Raw genomic sequence first — 22,774 nt, 5'->3', positions numbered from 1 at the left:
CTGTTTGCTTCCCGGTGCGTGTCGCCCTGTACTTCGGTCCCTCTACAGGAAAAAAGGAGAATTTGCTCCCCCTTACGCCTTTTATACCCACAAAGCGTCCCCGTGTCACCCAGCAGAGGAAAGCAGGTCTGTGAGTACGCAAAGGGAGGGTATGTTACGGAGGAAACATTGAATACTCAAGGAGGCCCTTCCGTACGCCTTTCATTCGAGGTGTTTTGTGGAGATAGCGTGTGCTTATTACGTCCCCGCTCCTCTTTTTATATTTATCAGTGCCTCTTTGCCCAGCATGTGCTCGCAGTTGCTTTTGACGGAGGTGACAATGTGGCCAAGATGGCGGCAGGTGCCTCTTCCCTTTCCTTTCCAGCCCAGGAAGAGGCTGAGGTAAAAACGGGGAGAGGAGAGCGGGAAAGGAAAGCACATTTAGCCGAGGCTTTTGGCACATGTGTCTACTCTAGGCTCCTCGTGAAAATTTTAGCCGTAATGGTTCTTTTCCACTTGGTGGCAGCAAAGGAACATCAAACAGTCCTGAGGCAGCGCTAAGAAGCGCTTTTTTTAAAGCCGTAGAAATCCGATCCTGACATTCAGGAACAAAAAAAGAAAAAAAAAATCCAACTCCCCCCAAACTCTTAATTTAAAAATACAGAAATACTGCTTATCTGAGACAAGTAAGGCTTCTGCTCCACCCATCAGGTAGTCATAGTTAAAAATGCAGCTTTTTAAATTTATTTCTTTTTAACAAGGCTGTATAGTAGACTGCACAGTGTCTTTTAACTTTGGCAGATTTTAGCAGCTTTTTATGAGCACACAGTTAAATTTCCATATGCCCTGCTTAGTTTCTCTCTGATTTCTTGGAGAGGCTTTAAAAACTGTATACGTGTGTGTATGTAATGTAATCTAATCTTTGCATGATTGAAAAATAATACATTGATTTTTAAATTCAGATGAGTTTATAGACCTGTTTCTTCTCTCACTTACACCTGTTTTATAGTCATGGAAGGCCGTTAACACTGATGGGTTTGTTTCTAATTTACCCTGGCGTAAGCAAGAAGCAGATCAGGTCCTTATTCTTCCCCTCAGGATCCTGATATATTGCAAATATTGACTGGAAAAAGGCAGCATTTCTCAACTGTAGGCTGGAGAAAAGGACCTCAGCTGCTGAAATAAGCCTTCCTCTGTGGACTCCAAAGGGTGATTTGCTCTTCTTCAGGAATGAAGTGATGCAGATTTACCAGAAAGGCTAAGCATGTGTTGACTTGTCTTCCCTGGTTAACACCTATCAGTCCTACCTGGCATGATGTGTCATGATGTGTCATGCCAGGTGTGTTGTTTGAGGTGAGCACATCTGTGCAGAGCCCCATCCAGATTAGAGCTGTGTCCCTCCATGTGGGAAGGAAAAGATAGTCAAGGGCTACAGCCTTGGCCAGCAAAAGTGGATGTTCCTCTGTTACTGGAATGATGCTGGTTTTCACCAGCACGGATTAGTAGCCCCAAACACATACTTTTCTTTATACATCGATTTGGGAAGCTTTTTGAGGCAAGATCTGATTCTCACTGTTATTCTCTGCTTAGCATCTGTTCACTGATGATTTTTATGCCTCTGCTTAGACTAGCAAATGAACATGTCATAGGTCTAAGAAACTTACATTTTAAGTGTTGAATCTTGCTTACATTTATATCTCTGTAAATCTTGGATAGCCCTACTGACTCCTGTGGATTTACACCATTAAAATAATATGACATTAGTAAAGACTTATTTAAGGGCTTCCTTAGACCTGAGGTTTGATTCTGCTTTGGCTCTAATGAAATAACCAGTATTAAGTGGTTGTGAAATCCCAGTGGGGGCAATAGACCTTGTGTTCTGTTTTACATTCCTTGAACAAAACTTCTGGTGGTTCACCCCTCCGGCCCCAGTTTCCCCCCTGAATTTAGGAGGAATGCAAAGTCAAGTCCTTTAGCTTCAGTCACAACCCATTGACACATGTAGTTACTTGCATATTGGTCATTCCTTTTTTCCTCTCCAGAATTTCAGCAGTGTGAGTCTCTTTGAAGATTTTGCTCCTGAATCAACCCATTGGTATAATATTACACTGGCTGAGCCCCAAGATGAATTCCCTGTTTGCACCTCAGAGTGTGAATGCAAAATTCTCAGCTCCCAGAAGAAATCCAGTAGAGAATGAATACTAGTTGCCAAAGCCTTTAGCTCTTTATTTATTTATTTATTTTAAGAGGGAAAACAGATTATTATACACATCCACTGAGGAAAAAGGTGGTTTTTTTTTTTTAACCCTGCCTCCGTTTCACCCTTCTGTTTTTCTTCATAAACAATTTGTCCATACCTGTGCTGCCTCCTAAAATACTTCTGAGTAATGCAGGAGGAGCATCAGTGTAAAAATGAAAGGAATAATAGGACATGACATTAAGTCCTCTGCTAAAAAAATTGTTAAAATGGTTAAAAAAAAATCTTTTCAACATCCTTAAAGCTGGTTAGGCTTGTTGGCCCCAAGAAGGCTGTTACAGAGTTGTATTTCTGTATTTAAGTTGTTGGTATAATAACCTCTTTCTTATTTCAAGTCAAAAGGTGTCCCTGAGCAACTTAAAGCCATTTGTTCATGTGTCATAGTCCTGGTTTAATTTAAATAGAAAGCCACTCTTGCTCGCATTGGAGTGAAATTTGATTTATTACAGTCTTTCCTGTTCTTGGCTTTGCTTTGTGATGGAGACACCAGGACTAACACTAGTAGAAACCTGTCTGTAGGTGCCGAAAATACCATTTTACCAATCTGTTGCGGTCAGGACCCAAGCAGAGTTCTCAGTGACTTCAGCATAGGTTTTGCTACCAGAGCTTTCAAAGTCGCTATCTTAGCTGTGGAGTGCATGCCTTGAACGCAGAGCTTAAATAAACTCTTTTGTAGTGGGTGCTATTTTCACGTAGTGGAAGAAGCCATTGGACTTGTCAAGCTCGGTGAAAAGGCCTAAAACTTCAGTTTGGGCCCGTCATCCTGAGTGATTGGAAGAAAGGGAAAATTAAAGAACAAAACTTTTGAACGAGGCAAATAGCCAAAGGGGAATAAATATCAGTATGCCATCTCATTAACGTTACAAAGTGAGATGTTGCAATGTTATCTACAGGTGCAGAGGCCTAACCCTCCTAACTCTCCCCACAAACCCTCCTGATACTACAGCAAACAACCCTCCTGGGCTTGGATTGCAGCCAGTGGCATGTGTTGCAGAGAAAATGAAATCGGGAAAAGGAAAGATTAACTCTTTTCGCTCCATTTCCTTGAAAGGGCAGGAAGGTTCAGCTTTGCCCTGTGAAGGTAAGTCCCTCCAACCCTGCGGTGCCCTAGCAACATCCGGTTGGCAGAACACTTTGCCATTGTGGAATTGTTTTTTTTTTTCCACAGTCCCTATGAAGCCATTGTTACTATTGCTGTCTGCAGCAGGCACATGGAAACTTTTTTTTTTCTTCAAATTTTACTAAATTAAATCCATTAAGGCAAGATTGGCAGCAACAGTAGAAGTGATATCATTTTGACTACAAGTTTATTATGCTTTGATGATGGATGAGTCAAGGAAACAGACGTTTTTAATGACAATGCCAGGTTAAATGGCTGGTTGCAGCTAAATATAATTTTCCAGCTGTCTTCAGTGGTTATGGTAGAAAGGCCTCTTAAGTTTGAAGCCATCAGTTCTGCTTGTATCACTACTGACTGAAGGAGCACTATGTTGAATTATGCCAGTCGCAGATGTGGACCCTCGTGTGAGGCAGTGTTTGCAGATGAACTGTTTTAAATAGTTACAGTTTTTCTGCAGCATTTTAACCAAGTTTTAGCTTAAAAGTGGTGCTTGAGAAGCCCGAGCCTTCTGGTCTCAAGGACAAGGCATCTCCTTACACATACAGCAGAAGAAAACATTTCTTATTGTGTTCCGTTTTAATGGCAGACACGCAGTTGTCTGAGGGGAGGATGAGAAGGAGTGGGGTTAGGTGTGAGGGGAGGGGAAATGATGGTTGTGCCAGAGGTGGCCTTTCTGCTATGGCAGCTTCACTGTTACTGGTATCATGACAGAGCTCTTCTAAACTTTTGTTTTAATGAGAGATTTCAAGCAAGGTAATCCAGGCTTTATCCTTGTGTTGGCTGGTGTAGCCAAGGCAAGGATTTTCCTTAGTGATACGTCTCATTTACGCTGCATTTCTTAATTTCTGTAATCTGAGTGGTGTCCATTACAAACTTCTCTCCTTCACTGTGCACAAGTTAGAAGCACTTCCTTTTTGAGGGAATGAGAGCTGTTTGGCCCTGCTTCAGCTTTGTTCAAGGACTGTCAAAACATCTGTCAAAAAAAGGTGTGAGAGGAGGTAATGCTTGCTTGCTGGTAGACCACCTAGAGTTGCCTTGCAGGTGTTACTACTGCTTGCCTAACCTGGCCTTCTGTAATGTCAGTGGATATTGTTTCCTCCTCTGAGGGGATGTCTTCTCCCTAGCAGTCACCAGACCATCAGAGGACTTATGTGTCCAGCTGAGAACTGTGGAGAAGCCCCTAGTGGCACTCTGCTGACATTTTGTTTCTGCTCTTCAGATGCATGTTACTGCATTGGGCTCTTGGTTGTGATTTGAAAAATGACAGTAACACAGTTCCTTTTCTGCTGATTTTGGTTGCAGAAGTCTGAGCACTGAAAACATTTTGTGCCCACGAGTGTGACTTTCAGGATCTCAGAGGATTTTTTTCCATTTACTTCTGAATGTGAAATCTTGTATCCAACTTACAAATTACTTATTGTCGTAATAGTTCGTCCTTCCGGTACGTTGGGAAGGTTTGTTTTCTGCACTGACACAGGTGGGGATGGATGGTCACCAGAGCCATGTCTTGAAACAGGCTATTTTGTTGTCCTAAACTTGAAGGATGTGCTTTTCTTCTGTGCAAATGACAGAACAGTTATCTTATAGTTTAATTTAATTGGCTACCCAGAGTGAGCAAATCAGCTTCTTACTGCCATTCACAGGGGGGACAGGTTTGCTGGGCTGAGCCATTCCAATCCATGTGTCATTTTATCTGTATGTTGTAAGAGAAAACACTGCTCTTAAGATAAATCTTCCAGTGTTATCCTCTTGCAGATACATAGTTCCTCTTCTTTCTTTTCTTCTGCTTCCCTTTGCTTTTTTTTAACAGCTACAAAACCATGATCCTAATGAGAAAAGGTAAATGTGGGTGATGTTTCTGGGGACTGGGGGTGAAGGACAGCACTGCTGTTGTCAAGTAGTGTCACTAGAGATGAGGTGCAGAGATTTGACCAGAGCTCAATGACTCCTGCATGTCAAGGTGGGGAACCCCACGGTGGAGTTGGTGGTATTCAGTTTCCCTGAGAAGACTGTATTGCAGACGAGAAGTCCCTGGGCTTCTCCAGATTTTTCTCCGGATTAAAGCAATTCTTGCTTTTCTGTAAAGACTGACCATGGCTCGCTTTCAGAGGCTGTTGCCTAAAGATCACAAATAATGTTGTAATACTAATAGGGAGATTAAAAAGAAGAAAGTAAAGAATTAGCCAAGAAATACAAAGGAACGGAATGCGTAGCCACTACTTCTCCTCAGTATTTACCCTGGAGTGTTCCCCTCAGAGATCATCCTATAATGTCAGTTCTGTTTACTCCTTGAGTAAATGTCTAGTGTCACTTTAATAAATCAGATGAACTCTGCTCAGAGAGAGATGAAGCCTGTCATTTGATCATTAAGATTATTTACTGTAGGGTATGTAGCTGAAATACAATAGTAATATAGACACATACAAACGTAACCTCCTAAACAGGAAAAATAAATGGATGAAACCTGCCATAATAAGTTTCAATGTAACAGGATGCTGACACAAATCAGTCAATACCTGGTTTAGATCATCGTGGTGGTGTTTGATTCAGCAGCTTCTGAATCAATCCAAAATAGCATACGCTGTTCTAAGTGGATCACACAATAGGAACTAATTATTACAGGCCAGCTGGACATGACAGGCTTCCTTCAGGTGTTTCTTCCTGTACTGAACACTACGGGATGGGACTTTCTTGGCATGTTTACAATAGCCGAACTGTGCTTTTACCCATGGAGTTTGCTTTCCTTAGAGAACAGCAGCGTGGTGTTGCCACACTCCCACCTGAGATTCTTTATTTCTCTTCATGGGTGCTTTGCGTTTTGTTGAGCTCATTTGCATTTTTGTGATTAAAGTGCTCCTAAGAGGTAGGTCCCCAGTTGGCTCCGGAGGTTGTAGCTCTGGAAGTGAAGTGCAGCAGTAGGAAGAACAATACTAATCGGTGCATTTTTGTGTGTGTGTACTGTTTGCTTTCAAACTAGGTGTAGTTTTTCAGTACACTTACAAATGTTGCCAGTCTGATTCCTCGAGAAGCCAGCAAACACTGACAGAGATCTCGCAGCTCTAAGACTTTGCAGCTCTTGTTGCTTAATCCCGATTGAATTCCTCCGTGGCTGAGCAAGGCTCAGAGCAAGAAGGTGGCTCTGGCAACTAGAAGTATAACGAGATTGTGTAGAGGGCCGGCCCTGATTCTGAGGGAGGATGTGCAGGTGTTTTCCCTCTGTGATCTGTATAAGCTGTGATCTGTGTGTACCTTGGTATTTTTCAGAAGTTACAGTTTAACTCTGTTGTGAGGAATCATGATGTTCTGGTGACTCCCTCAGGATAAGCTGGAGTGGAGACTGATGGACCAGTCACATGGAGAGCAAGGCTGTCGCTCTGTGTGCAGCTCTTCTGGCCAGGCAGAAGGGGGACCTGCCTGTTGATGGCAAATATTTCTCTCCTTGTGCCAGGAATAGCACAGGACTTTCCCCCTGTGTTTGTGAGGTCCTCTGAAACAGCCTGGAGAAGCAACCAGAGAGCTGGGGCAAATGCTGTCCTGCTCCCAAGATTTTTGTGAGGCCACTGGGACGCAGCTAATGCCCTCGGGGGCTGAATTACCCCACGGATCTGTTGCCCACAGCACCTCACACACTAGTGGGATCCAGTTGCAGGCCTTAGCTGTATTAAATTTCACATGGAAGCCGTGTTGTCTGAAGTCCTGAGCCCTGGTGTAGTAAAGCTGTTAAAAATGTGCTTAGCTTTATACATGTGAGTAATCCCCACCTCTCCTTCCACTGGTGCAGAGAGAAGTGCTGTTACTCCAGGGAACAGAAGTCACGGTGAGCAAAGCGCTGGCGTGTGCTGTACAAGGAGCTGTTTTGTAAGCCCTGCTCTATCAGCAGCACGGATTGGTGTCCTAATACATCTGTAACGTGTATGATTTAAGTAGGGTTTGGTTGCTGTAACCAAGCTAAGGGAGGGTGGGGAGAAGAGAATCCTTCTATCTGGAAAGAAGGCAGCCGAGGTGTTATATCCTATGTTCTTCTGTTGACATTTCATGTTTGTAAAACCTCGCAGTTTGATTTGTTGATCCCATGAAATCATCAAGGGAATGAAATTAAAATACCTGGAAAGATTGTTTGACATGAAAGCGGGTTGTGTGAAATGTACTGGACCACTCTGCTAGGCACTTGAAACAGTAAAGAATTAAATAAGTAAAAGAGGGAGAAAGGGTGGTAGGGAAGTGACACAGCAAGCAGTGGGAAATACCATTCTAAATTTGTGTGGCCTAGGATCTCTAATGATAGGCTTTTATCCCATTACATCTAATTGACACAGAACTTTATCATTAACAAATTGAGAAGTATTTACTCCCTGAAATATTTGGGACATTATACTGACTTTCTTTTCATGATGGGCTGTTGAAAGGACTATAATGGCCCGGCTCACATGTAGCCTGGGAAAACGATCCAGCAGTCTTCAAAGTTAATGAAATGTCATTTGTCATAGGCTTTGCAGGTGTGACTCTGTTTCTGCATTATAATACACGATGGAAGTAAGTGGCTGGATTGCAGGCCTCTTGCCAAATGTAATGCACATTCTGTGAGCGTCACTGATGCAGCATTCCATAAATCTTACTAATAGCGAGAAGTCTTGAAATGCATGATCTTTCTCTTCTAAGGTCAAGCAAGACTACTCCACAACTTAATTTTAGCCTTGCTATCTCTATAGTCAAATGGGAACATTCAAGGAGGCTTTGTTTTTCAATGTCCCCCTTCGAAGCACTAATTTTGAAGGGCTTGTTTTTCTGTTTGTTTGTTTGCTTTTTTTCCAAGTATAAAGTGAACTGGCTCTGGAAAAGGGTTTCTTGAATAAGAACCTTTTTTTGTTTGCCCCCATGCCAGGCAAAGCACCACGTGGGAGTAGAAGAGGTGGCATTTACCCTAGCTGCGTGACTGGGGGAGGGAGAAGTCTGCAGATGGCCAGCAGTAGCTGTGCCGTGACTTTTGCTGGGATATCGCAAAGGTTGAAATGTGAAAGCTGCTGAAGTCACTTCCACACAGCGGTGTGCTGTTTGCCAGAGCTCCAACTGCAACTAACATCGTGTTCCTTTTAGGGCCAGATGTTTAATTAGTCTAAATCATTGACCGTAAATGTCAGAGATGTGCAAAAGAGGAAAAAAAAAATCCCAAACTCTTCAGTTTGTCTATCTTGTGAAAGATCTAGTCTGTCTTTTCTTGAAAGTGATGTTTTCACATGGTTGCTGTTTGGGTTCATTATCTATATTTGCTCTCTCTGATGGAGCAAGAAAGCAAAACAATGGAGAGGGGTATGTTTGATCCTTTGGTGCTGCTGATATGCAGGGCTGACACCCCAGTGTGCCATTTTCTGCAATTGTTTAGTCAATTATACTCGAGCCTTAATCTTCCAAGCTTGAAGTGCTTAACGTGCTTGTTCAAACATGCAATCTGAGGAACCTGGCAAAAGCCACTTCGTAGAGCAACCTGGAAATACTCTACTCTTTTGTTTGTTTCTGCTACTGCAGACTTGTGACTCTCTGCATGATGTTGACTCACAAATATGACAGGAATAGTTCACCAGCTTGTTTTGATAGCCTCTTTTGAAGTGACAAGATGAGTGCAGGTCTTTTTTTTTTTTTTCCTGATACTTCTTATCAAAACGTAATGTGTTATCTCTTGCAGTATTACGCATGGGGTAAAGCCAGTCCCTATTTCTGTAGGTCCCTTGTAATGTAAATGCATGGAAGTTTAATTTTGCCAAAGGATAGCGACTATGCTTTCCCCCAGAGGGAGTACAGCAGTGCCCTGTTGCATATATGTTACCTTCTAAGTAATCTTTCTAACGCAAAACTGCTTCCATATCACCTGTGGTACTAAGTTCTGAAGGACAAAGATTGCTTTTAGAAAGATGCTTAGCAGTGTCACATCTTGTCTTGGAATCTAGTTGTGTTACAATCTGTTGTGTTGTTTTTTTGGTCACACCAAAAATTATCATTTTATTCTAACATTTCTTTGTTCACTATACATATTCTTTAAAGATTCTTTTCTAATTTGAGAAGGTTACGGATTCTGTTGTCCTGAGTTTTACTTTCCTTTAGGGGGGCTGAAAGGACCTTCTAGGACTATGTGGATGTTCTACTTAGAAAGAACGGCGGAGATACAGCTCACTCATGTAGCCTTATTCTGTTTTGTATATTCCATAAGTCTAATTTGTATTTTTAAAGGTTTTATGTTACAGTCAGCTCCTAAGTAATTCAGTGAGTACCTTTACAAGGAGACAAGTGAACAAAAAACATTTTCTTTTTGCTTTGCAGTCCTGTTTGTCTCATCTTTAAGACTCTTGAGCTGGAAAGAAAATTAAAAAGTTACAAAATGTGTCCCCTGTGGCCCCTCACCTTCCTCTCTCGTTGGTGCTGAGATCAAATTTCAAAAGAATTCTAGAAGGATATTGAATTTCAGGTTTTGTTTTCCCATAGCAGTGATTCTGGCCAAAAAACTTTTTAATCAAAAGGACCAACTGTAACCTTGTTAATAACTAAGAAAACAATGGCCAAAGGGAAAAGACCTGCCAAAAGCTACAAGTCATTTCTTTTGGCAGAATAATTGGTAGATCGTTATTTTGGTTGAAAACAATGTGATTTGTATTTCTAATTTTGTAAAATTACTTAATTAATAACACATGGTCAGCAATGTTGATTGCAGAGTGGCTTTTGACAGAGGACATTTTTAAAGCGACGTTCCAGGGGCAAAGGTAGGATTATGCAATACTTGAGCAAATAAGGCCACAACTGCTGCTCAGCAGATGCTTCTGCTTGTCGTAAGAAAACATAAATCACTGTGGTGTCCTTGGCATCGAAACACAAGTCGCTGTTAAAAGGACAGTGGGATATATCCATGGCCGTGGGATCATCAGTGGATGCAAGTAGGGTTAATTCCACTTGCAATGGCAAGTAGACAGTTAGATGGGAATAATACTGTGTGGCTTTGCATGAGAAGATTTGGATATTGAGAGAGTACTTGCAGGGGAATTCTGTACCTGAAGGAAAGAAGTCTAGGATGTTATGCTGGTTCTGCACCAGCTCTGTTATGGTTTGTGTAAATATTTAAGCTCTTTCAAGTTTTAGTATTTGTCTGCTCACACGTTTGCGGGGCAAGACAGTGGGAGCATTAGAGGAGAAGGAAACTGGAGTTAAAACCCTTGCTTATAAGGAGCATGTCGTTCACAAGACAAGAGTTCACCAATGCTTTGTTACATTTTAAAAATGGCAATTCTTAAAACAGACCTTGTTGCTTCTGAATGGATCCCTTCTTGGCTGCCACGGGGACAAATTTCCAGCGCAACTTCCCTCTTCCTTGTTGTTTCTTAGTGCGATCTGCCTCAGCTTCCTTTCACCAGGAAACCTTGGTTTCAGCTTAAACTGTACAACCACTGAGAAACTTGCTGCAGTTATCCAGAGCATCATGGCTCTTGGGATGCCTGTGAGCGGTCGTCTGCTATGTTATACGCAGCACTTGATTAGCTATTGTTTCACACTGACGAAGGAAGTTGTTCTCCCCATGATTCAGATCCTCTTCACAACTACTTTTCTGCAAACCTCTTCTTTTTGCATTATACAGTCACAATTATTTCCTTTTTGTAGAGTGTATAACCTAACGCCTATGTACACTGAGTGCCAGGACTTGAAGCTGTAATAAGCTGAATGCTCACCTCAGAAGCCATTATTCCAGTCATTACAACACAGTTTATTCCTCTAGAGGACATTAACATTTGAAAATGTGTCAACTAGAGTATGAAATTTATCATGATCATGAACTACCTGCCAACTAATTAGAATACAACATTCTGATTTCCAGTACTCTGGTATTAATCTAACGCTTGACAGTCACTTATATTTTTAAATTGTTTTAGTTTCTAGCAAACCTCTTCTGAAGGCCAAAGCAGCATCCTCTGACATGGGAGAGAAAGATCCTGCAAGTAAGGAGAAGGTGAAGCACTGAATGAGTGGTCAAAGTGTCTCTTAGAAAGGCTCAATCAGCAATGCAAACAAAGGCAAAACCACTGGGACTGGAGCAAAAGAGAGAGAGGAAGGTATCTTAAAGTGCTTTATATAGTTAAGAAGTAGTCTAAAAAATGCTCTCTTTTCCTTTAACCAAAATTATATCAGATGGTGAACTTTTCTGCAAGAGTGGAAGTGGGGCTATAACTGGAAACAGTTTCAGAGTATTGGCTTTAATATTTCCTAATAGTCTGAGAATTCCTGGTAACTTTTCCCATGAATGAGGGTTCACACCTTGAGCTGGAGTGTAGTTTGGGAGTTTGTTCATAGTTCTTATAGGTGAATTCAGAGTCCCTAAAGATATCTTGGAATGTTGTTGGTACCTGAAGATCCACTCAACAGGTGATGTTGCAAAATGGTGTCTTTTTGGGGTGTTTCAGTTGATTTATTTTTATTTTTATTTTTATTTTTATTTTTATTGAAAGTGTTGTGTGGTGTTACAAGGCTGAGAGAAAGTATTCTTCAGTTTGAAACTGGAATTTACGCTTCAGCTGAATACTCTCTCCCTCACCTCTCAATGACCAGGCTTATTTTTCTGTATGATTTACTATACTTCTCAATTTGCCAAAGGCCTTAATATGAAAGGAACATTTGCGGAGAGGTACATTGAATCCTGAGTGGTTAATTATTTGCTGTAATTGTGATCTTAGCTGCATGCTTTGCTTTTTCATCTCAGCAATTTCTATTAAAAGAAATTAATAAATATGCATAGCACTGGGGTGAAAATGAATGATGGGACTTGCCATCACTAGTTCTGCTCTAAGGAGTTGAAATAGGTCTGAGGAGGGCAACTTCAAACTGATGCTTCAGGAACTGAATGATCTGAGTGAGACTAGTGCTTTTCTGTTGAATTCTGCTCAAATCTATGTTTTTTTCCAAAACACGTTTTTTTTTTTTTTTAATTCTTCAGGAAGAGGGGAAGACTGAGGGAATAATTAACACAAATGGACAGAGCTGTGCAGAAGAATTAATGGAAAGGCAAGGGCAGGAAAAAGGGGGAGATGATTCCTTTTTTCTCTGCATGAAAAGAAAAAACTTTAAAACCTCTTCCTAAAGAGAAGGCTCATGCTTCAGAATAGCTGCGAAAACAAGACTTTATTATAAAGGTTTAATTTATAAAGGCTGACTAGATGTTATGTGTGTGTTACAGATGCGAGTACCTCGTAACAAGCCCCCTGGTGGAAGGGGCAGCAGCGCATTGCTCGGGAGCCATCAGAGACGCTAGCAGCTTGCCGCAACTGCTGGAAGTGTTACGTGTGGTCCTACTGGCAGCCTGCAGGCCAGCTCCAGGCTGCTGCACTGATCCATCCGGCCCACCAGCTTCTTCCCTGGAAGAGATGGAGAACAGCTGTTCGGAGCAATGACTGCACCCTCCAGCCGCCGAGCTTGTCCTCCGACACAAAGGCAAAACACTGCTGCTGTTGACAGGAGGTGTGTGCGTTTGGGAGGAGAGGGAAGCAGTGGAGGGGCAGATGTCCATGTGTTTCTTCCAGCATCGGGGCCTCCATCAGGCTGTGGTCCGTGGCAGCACCTTGTTGCAGGCAGCGTGTGACTGGCCCCAAAGCTGCTCTCGGCAGTCGCTGCAGTGGCAGGGGCGGGAGAGGGCTAGCCACTGCTGGGGAGGGAGAGGCAGGATGCAACTCACGGTGGGGAAGGCGGGAGGGGGGGAATTGTAAACCCAAATCCGGCCCTCACAGCTGTTGAGGTTAGACCACCCTGTATTATCTACAATAGCAGGGTTCAGTCAGCAGCAGGCTGTGCCTAGCAGGCATCCGTTAGAGATGTGGCATCACATTGCCCAAGAGGAAGAGTCCAGCTGAGAGGAGCACGGTGTTGTCTTTGTCCCCACAAGAACTGTCCTGGTCACCCCTTACAAGAGAGGGGCATGTGCTAACCCCGCTGGTTCAGCAGCCCAGGGCCCTCCCTTCAAAGAGCTTGTGCCCCACTAAATTCTAGCAAAAAAGCCATTTGCAGTGTGGGGTGGGAAGCCTGCAGATAGGAGTGTGTCCAGCAGGGAGGTGAGACCAGGAGAGGAAACTTGTGCCCAACTTTCCTGCTGAGGTATGCGAACCAGCAAGGATCTGGACTTGTAACAGGTGTATGGGGAAGGTCAGTGGTGACAGGTCTGCTGCCACGGGGCTAAACAGCAGCCGGAACTTGTCACAAACTATGAAGAAAAAAGTCAAAGATGTATTTTATTTTATTTTTTTTTTAAATTCCTTTCTTTGAACATCCATATCTGGACAAACTGAGGACAGAAGAGAAAACAGTTTTCCCTGTATCCCACTCAGGAACATGAGTGGGCACCAACACCTGTCAGCACGAGCAGTATGTGCTTTGTCCGGGGATGTTTCTGCCCGGTGGTGTCCTCTTCCCACAGGGACATGGCAAGGGCAATGGAGTGGTGAAGCCATGGGTATAAACACAAGATGACTCTTACATCTGTGCTTCAGGATATGTTTATATTATCGACAATTTATTTTTTGTTAATTGTTATATATGAGCTCGTTCTCTGCTCATCACCTAACCTACCAGATTTTGCAGCCTGTCATCCATCAGTTTTATAGCAGATAGGACATAAATGCTGGAGCCAGCCCCCTCGCAAGCACGTTGAGGGCTCCAGCTACCCTAGTAGTAGTGAAAGGAAGAGATGGAAGTGCTTGATCCTGTGCTTAACTGTCCTGCTGTGGGCTAGAACTAATCCCTCAGTGCATGGACTACGAGCATCACATCTACTGTATCCTATAGGGAGACAGTTTGTGAAGGGGTTTCTGGTTTCCCTGCTTTGGAAGGGGAGGAGGAATCCTGCTGTTTACGACTGCTGTCTGAGCCCTACTAAATTAGAGCTACTTATCTGAGTACAGCAGGAAGGCTTCGTTCTTGGCTGGTGCCGCAACTGGAAATGAATGATCTAAGTTGCGTATGCTCATTTCCGGGATCACTTGTCTTCATACCAAAAGCCTTCTGCTGGATCCAAAACCTTTCTTTTTCCAATGTCACTTTTCTGATTTTTCTCCTTGCCTGGTGCTATGTGAGAGCCGGCAGCAATGGGGAGTGAAGCACAGTGATAGGCACATTTTTCACAAGTGCACAACAGTGTAGTGGAAGGGCTGAGGCCATGGAGGGAACAGGTTGCTGTATTCTTTTTCCTCTTTTTTTCCCCCTCCGTAACTTGCCCAGTTCTGTGGAAAGCTTGAGGTTTGTAATCATAGCAGGTTGATGGTATGGTCACAGCATGTCTGGTAATATCCGTGCTGGAATTTCTTCCTTCTCTGAGTTCATGCAGAGTATGTTGGACTGTTGCTATCAGATTCTATTTTCAGGTGCTAATTTAAGGCACTTCATGTACCGGGTAAAGAAAACAGCAGAAAGAGGTTTACAAACAAGCCCTGTAAACAAGCAGTAAGCAAGGAGTTGGCAGAGGCTTGTGTTGATATCACTCGCTGCTCTGAAGCTCCACTGAGCTCTCCTGGCTCCATCCCAGTTGAGCAAACTCGGTCAAACAGAAAAATCCCACCAAAATATCTGGAAGGGACTTCTGACATTATTCTTTCAGTGCTGCTACGTCTAGTTGGGGTGTGTGGAAAATTTCTTCAGCTCAGAAGAATGGCGTAGTGTAATGTGATAACAAGCCTTGAGAAGGTTATCAGCAGTATAATCAAATCTATCTGTGGGACAAAGACCCTCACTGTACAGCTAATTAAAACTTGTTTCTTCTTCCCCGCCTGTTCCTGTTTGGTGGCCATTATTTAGAGCTGAGCTGCAAGGTACTGGAGTGGAAAGTTAACTCTCAATATTTTAAGACCAGCTCTTTTCAAAACCTTGTATTGAAAGAAACTACACGCTCTTTTTTCCTGTGGGCTGCATGAATGGCAGGTCACGAAGCCATTTGCAGGTAATTTCTCTCTGCCAATAAGGTCAGTTATAATAGAGACAGATAAAAAGGACAAGGCTTTGGTGTGTGCTTTTTTTTTAAACTTCCTTTGAGGTGGTGATATTATTGTAATGGAAGTATCTAAGCTTCTATTTAATGGGAAGCTGGATCTCAAATCAATCTGCAACATTGTTTTTTTGCTTATTACAATATTATTTTTCCCTCCTTCCTCTAGTGTCTCAACAGTTACTTTAAAAAAGGGCTCTGTATAGGGCAGGAAACTTGTCCGTTTTGAGGCCAAACTCTGTGAATGCAATGCCTGTGAGTTGGGTGGCGTAATGGAAGACCACATGAGGTGTTACGTTGTTCCCTGTTCAGCACAAAGAAGAGATCAACACCTGTCACCAGCATGTGAGGAGGTCTTTCTGGTACAGCACTGCTGTGAGTTTTGTTCCCAAAGCAGGATTTGTGTAGAACAGTGAGGCGAGTGACTGATTACTGGAGTAGGATTGGTCTGTGAATAGTATTACTCACAGCATTTGTACTTTGGAAATGCCAAGGACCTCTTGCCCTGCTATGCTAGGCACTGCACATATGTAGAGCAAGAGTCACACGATGCTCCCCAAGGCGTGCAGAGGCTGACGGAGAGACCTGGGGCAGCAAAGGGCTGTTCAAGGTCACGCAACAGGTTTGTGATTCCTCTGGGAGGGAAATGGGGAGGGAACACTGTGCTGCTATGGCAGCTCCCCTGTTGAATTTCTTGAAGCCAGGATTTTTCCCCTGGACATTGTTTTGCTTATTGAACTGCCTGACAGTGTTTGGGGACCCGCTGTGGGCATCTCCGTTCCATATGTAAGGCAGGCTTAAATCATTTGCCACTTACATGGATTGCATCTGCTAATTCCTCATTTGTACTTCAGTCTTGAATTCCCAAGACCTGTGCTGGGCTGTTGCAGACCTTTCCCTTCTTCACAATTTAAAATCAGGGAATGGCACAGGGAATTCCTTCCTTCCCACCTCATAGGAAGGGAATGTGGGTTACATGTGTTTTTTTGTTTTGTTTTGTTTTGTTTGTTTGCTTTTTTTTTTTTTTGTCAGCAGCTGTCAGTATTAGAAATGTCAAGTTCTACTAGCCTAATGTTTTTCACAGATAGACCCCTGCGCTCTTTCCTGCTTCCTGCTTCCTTTTCCACACTGTGGTTTCACACCTGTGGCTGTTGATGGCACCTTTCTGTCATCTAGCTTCTGGTGTCTTTTCAGTGGTTATGCGATCTCTGAGATGAAGTAGCTGAGATCCAAGGTTGGAGGAGATCAAGACCTTGCTCTTGACTCAGTTAAAGCCAGAAGAGTTTGACACTGAATATGACCACAGACTGTGCAATATGAGTAGCGATTCTTGCAGGAGGCCTGCAGCTTGCAGGGTGTATGGCATCTCTGCCTTTTTAGGTAGACGTTCAGCTCTGTTTCAATGCCTCCAGGAGGTAGAGAAGTCACCGTGTCCTGATGTTCTGGTGTAGCAGCTAATGGCCTGCTTTCCGTTTTTAGAAGCGGTCACCCTCGTGTCTTTGAATTTGCCTGGCTTTGGCATCTGGCCATTAGATCTTGTCATGGCTTTTCCACCAGATCAATGAGACCTTTAGTACCTGAAACACTCCGTTTGTAAGCTATGATCATATCTTATTAAAGGTTTAATGGAGTCCAGTTCCATTTTCCTGCCATCGTTCAGACCACTTGGCTTAGGTCATCGTGCCTCGCAGCAGCCTACATCTCCATCCCTGTTCTTCAAAGTGGGGATGATGATACTCAATGTCTTGCCTCCCCTTTTTCCATCATGTTTATTTTACAAGCTGTTTTATGCCAGAGACCTTTTTCTTACGATGGCTCTGCAGAGTTTCCGGCCCATGAGGTCCTGGCCTGGGCTGGGACTTTGGTGCTGTTACCAGGATACAAATAACAAAATCAAAATAAATACGTTCTAACTCAGAGCTTTCTGTGTTCCCCTGAAGTTTTCCTTCTCATTCAGTTAAGAAAATAGCACATTCCCACAGTGCTACTCAACTCAAATTAAAAAATCATAATGTAAATCATATTTGTATGAATAATTTAATTTCTAGGAAATGCATTAGGGAAACCCTTTCAGATAAGGTTCCAAATTTGCAGTAGTAATGATCTGAGAGGAAGAGATTTTTTGCCACGAAGTAAATTATGCATTAGAGGAGCCTTTTAATATTCTTATTTAACACCTAATATTGATATATTCATTGATCTACAGAAGCTGCAGTACAGTAATATGCTAATCAATTAAAAGTATAATTAAAACGTATATTACGTACAAACCCCAGGATCTGTGACAATCTATACGTATATGTAGTCTTCCATTTCCTTGCATCTCCACTCTGCAGTGACTGATGCTATTTTAAGAACAAAAGCAACTTCTCTGGGCATAGAGGTTACAGTAAACAGAGTCATTTGGCTGTTAGCCTGGGTGAGCTGCGGTTGATGCATAGCTTCCATTAGCTTTTTTTCTTAAATAAGTCTGCTTATGGTTTTTGCCCAAGCATAGAAGGAAAGGCCTGGAAGGAAGGGCATCCTTCACACCTATCGCATTCTCTGGCTAAGTGAAGAGCGTTCATTGAAAAAAGAGCTGGCCGTGCTGGATGCAGGCAGATGGATTTTCATCAGCGTTCAGTAGGCAGCACGTCCCCAGAGGACTATTGTTGGCTCTCTCTGCTGTGTCATTTGCAGCAGTATTTTTCAAGCAAAAGCCGAGGACTTCCTTGCTGTAAAAGCCATTATCAGCTAGAGCACCAGGATGCTGCGAGTTGTGGAGGGTCTGGCTCTTCTGCTGAGGTGCCTAAAGAGGAACCATCCTCCGGAAAATACTGCCTCGCTTCCTTTCCTGTCTGGGGGTAGCTGGGTTGTTATACCTGCGCTGTGCAGGTGGCAGGTTAACAAAGATAAAATTCTTCCCAGGAGTTCAGAACAATTTCAGAGTGACTCTCAAATACTTTGCCTTCTTAAGAAAAACAGCAGTAATGTCTAACACACTGGCACAGCACGAAGCTCGGAAAGAGCAGTCAGGCGTTGGGGCGGGTTGCTCAGGGAAGCGGTGAAGTCACCGTCCCTGGGGGTGTTCAAGAAAGGTTGGATGTGCTTAGGGCTGTGGTTTAGTGAGTGAGAGTGGTGGTAGGGAGATGGTTGGACCAGATGATCTTGGAGGGCTTTTCCAACCTTAATGATTCTGTGATTCCACGAAGCTGTTGTACAGGGGGTCCCTGTGCTGGCTGTGCCAGGGGTACCGCGTGCCAGTGGACACAGCAAACCCATGCAGCATGCAGCTGCTGCTCCTCTCTGGCTTTTGCTACAGTGCAGGGAAGCCCTGGTGAGTGCTCCCCTGTCAAAGGTGGTTTCAGTGCTCCCCAAGAAGTGTGATTTTTGGTCTTTGAATCTTCACTCTTACCTATTACAGACTGGGGCGTGATCCTCCTATCCTTCTGGGGTAGCATTGTTCTGTTTTTTCTGAGTGAGAAAGTACCTGGAGAGCACCAGTACCTCAGCCTGCACCCTGACACAACGTCGCGCAGAGACAGTTCCCAGAAGCAGGCTCTTCCTTGACAATGCAGATGCTTTTTCCCCAGCCTGCTGTAACAAAGTGATGCACTCATAGTAGCACTGGTGTAATTTGTAGCAATTTTCTCATCTCCTTCCTCTCTGTAGACCTGGAGTGCTTGTAGGTAATTTCCTATTTATAAGCTTAGGCATTTGAGGTTCATCAGCAAATAAAATCCTTGCCCTACCAGTCATTAGACTATGCTAAGAATTTTGAAATGTTGGAAAATGGTTGTGACGAGGATCTGCCCATTGTGTTCTTCACCCAGTTTGTATCGGAAGCGCCCTCGGTGCTTGTGAAGCTGCTTCCTCTCTAGTTGTTGTCTAGCAAAGAGCCTTTTTTCTTGTAATGACTGTTCAGCTAACTTCTCAGTCAGGCTTTGCTCTAGTAGCTGAAACAATGGATAGATAAGGTCAGATTCCACTTAAATATTTATATATTTGGGGGAGTGCGTGTATTTGCAGGACAAGATAGACTTTCAAAAATGAGTGTGTAAATAATTGTTCAAAATGAAAAGTTTCCAGTAAAATGTCAATAAAACCCAATAAAGTTTCTTTTAAAGCAAGATCAATTTTTTGACCCACCTGTGGGTAGGAAATATGAAGAACTGTAGATTTGCATGAGATGATTTCAGCTGAACAAAGTTGAAGCATTTTGAGGCCAAGAAAATAATCAGTTTGAGTCCTAGATCCAGAGGAAAAGTACACAACATGCAACTCAGTGGCTGGTGGATATATCCTGATGAACACTTGCTTCTGTCTCACTAGTTGTGTTGTAGGGGATGTACGAGTGTACAGTAAACGTATTCCATGTTGCCCAGATCTCTTGGGCTGACATTGATATCTCTCTAGCATAGGGCCCAGCCTGGGTGACTTTGTGCCATTTTGACATTTGTTGCCAAAAACAACAGTGGAAGCCCACAGAGAGCCACTTCATGCCCCAGGGTTTACAAGAACTCCTGTAGCTGTCTATCCCCAGCATCACATAACTGATGGTGAACCCTGAACGAAGAGCACAGGAAGCAAGCTAGTGATGGCTGCTTGTGTTTTGAGCTGGAAAACCAGAACGCTAATCCTAGGACCTTCTGAATCTTGCTTCTCTCACAGCTCCCCAGAATATCTCAGGGGTGTGTGGCATACTGTGGCTGCCTTCTGCTCCGTAATGATTCGTGGTAGAAGTTCAAGAGATCTCTGGTTTTGGTTCTTGGTTCAAGAACAATATTTATGGTGGAGTTTGCATGTAAAAAGAGCTCTGCATTTAAAGGTTATTTGGGGGACTTTGGTTTTTTTAAGAAGAGTTATTACAAAAGTATCTTGAAGAGTTCTAGGGCTCTCCCTTTCAAACTGGTTTGATAGTAAAGTTATCAATAAATGAATTGGGATCCAAGTGATACTTTGTAGTTTGTATCTGAACTGTGAAACCAACGAGTTACCTTAGTGAGATTCAATGCAGACCCCTTTCTTGACCCAGATTCTGTTAGAAACAAAAGTGATTAAAAACAAGTGAAGTAAGATCAGGAAGAAAATGATGTCTCTGTCACAGCGTTTGCCCAGAGCTCAGGTCTGCTTGGGATATTACTTAACCTTCAAGCTGGAATATTTGGTCACAAGAAGACAGTGTAGGTGGAATTTCCTTTCATTTGTCATTTTGTGTTAGTCATTCATGCTTTTTAGAGGTTGCACCGAGTATTGTATAATCCCTAGGGCCCTGTTTTACGAGTTCACTAAAATTAAGCTTGGGGAGTTTTCTGGCCAAAAACTGAATGTCAGGGTCCCTTGAAGGAACACGATAACAAATAGGGAAGGATAACCTTTCATCTGCAGCTTACGTTCCAAGTCCATGTGATATTTTTTTTTTAAATTTTTTTTCCTTCTTCCTTCCCCCTGATACAACCTCATGAGTCCTGGTTTGAAGTCATCCACATGAACTGCAGACCACAATTGCCCTGCCAGATGCATCATGCCTGCGGCTCGCATTTTGGGCTGGGAGGGAGATGGGGAAAGATAGAGGAAAACAAAACAAAAATCAGCAGTGTTGTTTTCCTGCTTAGTTCCTTAGGATTGCCTAATGTGCCCTCAATGCACAAGGCAAGGGAAGGCTGTTCTTCGTGTACAAGGTTTGCTGGAAGTTCTGTGCTCAGCACTGAAGCTAAATAAGTAAAATAGTCAATGTTCATGGAAACAGAAATTAATTCAGCCTGACTTACTTAACTAGGTGTCCTGGTGCATGGAAGAGAGATTGTGGAGTTAATGCGCTATTAATCAGGTGACCAGCAGACCTATTTCTGACAGAAGTATTTAGCCAGAGATACCTAGAGGTATAAGTGTGAAATGCTCTGGCTTAATGTAAATATTTGTCAGTGGGAGCAGCACCTTCTCTTGTCTTGTCCTGTGCTTACACCTTTACCCAGCGTACTGATGCTGAGAAACAGAGTAGGTGAGTGTCCCAAGAATGGAATTAGTAACTAGGCCTTGTAACTGGCTGGTCTGTGGCATCCAAGTCTAAAAAGGTAGCAGATGTATGCAAATCTCGGTGGAGATCCCTTAGCTGGCTAGTTTTATCTCAAGAGTTGCTGAGCACAGTCAGGATCCCCAGACTGATGGGTCTGCTTTTGCTTTGGGGGATTTTTTTTTTTGATTGTTTTTTAGATGAAAGCTTTAAGACCTTGATTTGACGTTAAATTCTGGGGAGAGGGAATATCTCGTACCAGTATGGGCTTATACAGCTGGTGTTGGTGGTGGACAGCAGCATAGATTCTGGGAAGGGTTAAAAACAAACAAAAAACACCTTTTTTTGAAGCAGATCTAGAAATAGCAAGCTTCAGGCAAAGTACCATTTGGAAGACAACTAGGTTTACCCTTTTTTTTTAATGTTAGTGAATCTAAGGTGGTTGATGTAGTAACTGAGATGTGAAGTAGGAGAAATGGTGAGGTGATTAGACTTTGGGAAGAGGGAAAGAGCCAGCTATCTAGGCAGGTTGGCTCTGCGAGGCTTTACAGGAAGTTCAGAGAGACATAAATGGTATCTCTATGTCTTCTGCAACCAATGTGTGAAGAAGTTTTAGTTTTCTTGCTGATCTTTTTGGAGGTCATTCGTAGGCTGTCCTCTAGGATCAGAGCTGAGAGGTCAAGAGCGGAGTGGCTGTAATCAGTAAAACCACTCTTGCTGGTAGCTGGTTGCTTTTTCTTCTCTGATTCACTGGGTTTCCATCCCGGTGGGTTGTGCGTGTTTGCTTTAGCCCCCAAACTTGTCATTTTTAACAAAAATGAGATCTTTTCTGTGAAAAGAATATTATGACAAAAAAAAAGCTTTTTACGGAAAACTTTCTTCCAGCTTTTAGTGGGAGGATTGATGAATAAATTTTAAAATGAAAAAGGAGTTTTGTGGTGAGATGAATCATCTTACGGGAGAGAGATTTAAAAAGTGCAAAGGGATTTTTAGAGCATGATTTCCAATGAAAGTCACTACTTCTTTATTTTTCTGAGCATGTCTACCTTGTAATTGGACTCTTCTGACCACAGAGGACTCCAGGCTGTAGAGAGATCTCCTTTTTCCAGAAGTAGAAGATGCTGGTAGAGGAGATGAGGGCTTTCACCAGTCTTTCAGAGTTGCACACGAGCGGTTCTCTGGCTGGCTTTTGCAAACAGGCGTGATAATGTGCCCTTGTAGAACTGCTGTTTGGTGGCTACTTGCTCTGCCTACTGAACAGAGGATGGTGGTGGAGGCATGAGGGGGGGAAGGAGGGTCTGGAAACAGAAACTTCTTCCTCGGCAGAGCTGGGTAAGAAGAAGCTGTTTGTCCATGGCTGCAGAGCGCAGCGGGGCAGCGCTGCTGGCAGGTGTAGCTCCAGTCTCTTCTGCCCTCCAGTACCAGAGACCT

The 22,774-nt window shown here is 43.1% G+C and overlaps 1 long non-coding RNA gene across 1 annotated transcript in view; it reads left to right on the top strand.

Moving 5' to 3' along the window:
• Positions 1 to 5,968: 5,968 nt before the first annotated feature.
• LOC136790317 (uncharacterized) overlaps positions 5,969 to 22,774 on the top strand; it is a 30,904-nt gene continuing 14,098 nt past the window's right edge. Inside the window, exons 1-2 of the long non-coding RNA XR_010829974.1 lie at positions 5,969 to 7,173; positions 12,562 to 12,842. This is a non-coding gene — a long non-coding RNA (uncharacterized lncRNA). The remainder of the gene's footprint in view (positions 7,174 to 12,561; positions 12,843 to 22,774) is intronic.

The sequence above is a fragment of the Anser cygnoides genome, chromosome 3, assembly GCF_040182565.1.
Source record: "Anser cygnoides isolate HZ-2024a breed goose chromosome 3, Taihu_goose_T2T_genome, whole genome shotgun sequence".
Classification (NCBI taxonomy): Eukaryota; Metazoa; Chordata; class Aves; order Anseriformes; family Anatidae; genus Anser; species Anser cygnoides.
Note: the sequence above shows the minus strand (reverse complement) of the source record. Positions and strands in the feature narration are given on the sequence as shown.